A 3813-nucleotide genomic window follows, 5' to 3' on the forward strand; every position below is an offset into this window, starting at 1 on the left:
TGGGTAAAAGGATTCCTCAATGTTTAAATTATTGATGATGGCTAAATTAGCCTTCTGAAAGCTTTTGGTCAGGTGCATTAACAGTGTAAGAGTATTTCATTAATACTGTAGCCAGGACTGGATTTTAATTAAGTTTTAAGTGTAAATAGGCAAGAAGATGGATATTGTATGTGTGTCCTTCATAGTCATATCTTGACACATTTTTTTTTGTATTCTAAGACATTAAGCTATTATGATTTTTCTCCTATTTTTCTGGCTACTCCTCAGTATATTTTTCTGGTTCCTCCTCCTTGAGCACTGTGCTCAAGCCTAAGGGCACAACCAAACCAATCTCTAAACCCCAACTTTAGGGCTCTATCTCCTGAGCCCATCCCCAATACTAACTCTGTAGCACTCTGGGGTCCAATCTGGAGACAAAAATCACACAGTAGGTATTTAATATAAGAAAAATTGACTATACTGGGATGCCTGACTGGCTCAGTTGGTAGAGTATGCAACTTTTGATCTTGGAGTTGTGAATAAATAAATAAATAAATAAATACTCTTTAAAAAAAAAGAGCAAAATAAAAGAATATAAGATACAAGGAAACTCTATATAGTACTCTAGGGCTGAGGGAGAGTACCCAAGTAAGAATAAATTCAAAAGGGGTTCAGACCTCAATTGCAGAAGGCCTTCAGAGAATACGGGCTACGTAACACAGGGGGCTTGCAGAGGGAGCAACAGCACTATGTGGACCTCCTGGCCACAGGCTGACTGCACACAAGGCTTGAGGAAGGATCAACTTCTTGGTGTGTGACCTTCTGGACCACAGGCAACTTATGCAGGCCAGGCAGGGATCTTGGTTCCCCTGTCCAGTAACTTGTAGACAGGTTATGGCCAGGCCAAGGTTGCAAGGTCCTAGAGGGATCACTTTCTGGGTCTATGGCTGGGGTAGGCTCTACCAGATGTTCTCACACTCACTAGTCTGTCCTTTCCTTGCAACCCCCTTCCACTCCTCCACTATGCTGGAAAGTGTCTTACAGTGTCCTCCTGCAACCTCTCCTGAGAAAGGTTAACATAGTGGACACTTGAAAAGAGAAATGCTGAAAGGAATTCTGTCACTTATTGGATAGCATATCTCGAAGGGTATATTAAGCCCTTGTCTGAAAAGCAATAAGTTGATAACTGACACAATATCTTAAGCTTCACCAGTTCTTGCCACACTTGCTGTTGTTTGAACAACTAGGCATAGTCTCCCCTTAGGTGCTTTGCATTAACTTTTTCTTCTGCCTGGAACATTCTTCTGGGTATCCCCTCCTTGAAATCTTTGCTCAAATGTCACTCTCCCAGTATCTTGGTATTGTACCATTCCTCATTCCTGATCCCTCTTGCACTGTTTTTTTTTTTTCTTTTTAAATTTAAGTTTATTTTTTTGAGAGAGAGAGAAAGAGAGAGAGAGAGAGCAAGTGCAGGAGGGGCAGAGAGAGAATCCCAAGCAGGCTCCACACTGCACATAGACCGGTGTGGAACTTGAACTCACCAACCATGAGTTCAAATCTCTTGGCTTTTCCTATGAGATAATGTCCAAGATCCATATCAAGACCCAACTAAAAAGTCATTCCCTCTATGATCCAGACACTGCTGCAGTAAGATTAAGCAAGGATCAAAACTTTCTCCTGTGACAGGTCAGTAGCAAAGATATGTGATTCTGGCCTGGTGGATTGTTGCTTACACATTTTTGGTTAAGCAAACATGAGTGGACTTTCGAAGATTTGGAAATAGCTGGAGGACAGCATTAAGCTAACTGTAGAGTCATTTACAGGATTCCATGATAAGCAGCTGGAGCCCCTGGAGGAGAAAAATAGAATCATAGAGCAGAGGTCTTCAGAATGAGGTCAGTATACCCCTGGCATCCTGGAAGACTGCCCAAGTGCACTTGCAGTTTTAAGGAAATGGATTTCCATATTTCAACTACCATTTTACTTTTCCCTGAAAGTGGTCTGCTTGAGAACAAGCCTGACTACACAATAGTCCTCCTTCCATTTTATAAAAGAAAAAAAACACGTTTCTCACGTCACAATTCAAACTAGGGCTCATTGCCCTAGAGCAAAAAAACATAAACAAAAGCAAAAAATGTCTTTGTATCAAAGAGGATCTATCAAAATACTGATTTCAGGAAAACCTTTTCACAGAGTCATCAAGGCATTTTTGTCCATTGACAGATGAATGGATAAACAAAATGTGGTATATACGTACAGTAGAAATGGAGCCAGATTCATAGAGACAGAAAGTAGAAGGGTGGTTGCATGGCTAGGGAGAGGGCAGGAATCAGGAGTTATTGTTTAATGGGAAGAGTTTCAATTTTATAAGATGAAGAGTTGGGGAAATGGATGGTGGTGATGATTGCACAACAATGTTAATGTGTTTAATGTCACTGCATTGTACACCTAAAAATAGTTAGGATGGTTTTTAAAAAAATCAATCAAAGCACTCTAAACCCAGGGGGTTCCTGTCTAATATTTATTTATGCAAAGGGCTTGCATATTTGAAAGCCTGTATGGAGAACTCTGGAATCACAATGGCCAAAGCAGCATGGATTATTTAAAATGTAAGTGTCATTTTTTAAAAATGTTAATTTATTTATTTTAGAAAGAGAGAAAGACAGAGAAAACAAGTGGAGGAGGGACAGAGAGAGAGGGAGACACAGAATCAGAAGCAGCATCCAGTCCTGAGCTATTAGTGCACAGCCCGAAGTGAGGCTTGAACTCATGAACCATGAGATCCTGACCTGAACAGAAGTCAGAGGCTTAACCAACTGAGCCACCTAGGCACCCCTAAGTGCCATTAAAAAGAGAGAGAGAGAGAGAGAGAGAGAGAGAAAGGAAGGAAGAGAAAGAAAGAAAGAAAGAAAAGAAAGAAAGAAAGAAAGAAAGAAAGAAAGAAAGAAAGAAAGAAAGAAAGTCTATTTATTGAGAGAGAGAGAAATAGCAGAGAAGGGGCAAAGAGAGAGGGAGAGAATTCCAAGGAGGCTCAGAGCCCACTGCAGGGCTGGATCTCACAAAGTCTGAGATCATGATCTGAGTGGAATACTGTATCCATCAAGACTCAGATGCTTAACGGACTGTGCCATCCAGGCGCAAGTGCCAATTTTTGATGGGATTTGAGAACCAATGGGTAAAATTCACGGATAAGAACTACACAATTTAAGACTGTGTGAGCTTTCAAAAAGTCAAATAAAATGAAATATTTATTCCAATTGCAGTTCTCAATTCATTCCCACCTTGTAAAAGTTGAACATTTCCTATTTCTCGTTACTAAAAAAGAACCCTCACTTAAACTTACATTTATAAAGTTTCTCGGTCGGGGCGCCTAGGTGGTGGCTCAGCCGGTTAAACGGCTGACTTTGGCTCAGGTCATGATATCACCGTTTGTGAATTCAGATCCCTCCCCTTCTCTCTGCCCCTCCCCTGCTGGTTCTCCATCTCTCTCAAAAATAAAATTTAAAAATTTTATTAATAAAAAAATAAAAATAAAAAGTTTCTCTGCCAACTTCATTGTGCAAGAAGGTCTGTAGTTCTCCAAAATCCTTTGAGGCAGGAAGCGAGCAAATCCGTCAAACTTTGTTTCAAAGCTCCGGAAAGTGTTTTCTGCTTCCCTCCGCTTTAGCGTGCTTTCCCGCCCAGCCACGTCGCTTGTACTGCCGGGTGAGAAAGTTAGCATCTTTCGCACCACCGTGGGCGGGGCGTAGCTCCCAGGGAACTCCCAGCGTTCACCCAGGGTGCGTGCTCCCCGCCCTGTTTCCTGCGTTCCCGCCAGATTTTTAAGTTTCATTT

This window comes from Lynx rufus, unplaced genomic scaffold (assembly GCF_022079265.1).
Source record: "Lynx rufus isolate CCGP_SWC_20201006 ecotype Redwood Valley unplaced genomic scaffold, mLynRuf1.p SCAF_6, whole genome shotgun sequence".
Classification (NCBI taxonomy): Eukaryota; Metazoa; Chordata; class Mammalia; order Carnivora; family Felidae; genus Lynx; species Lynx rufus.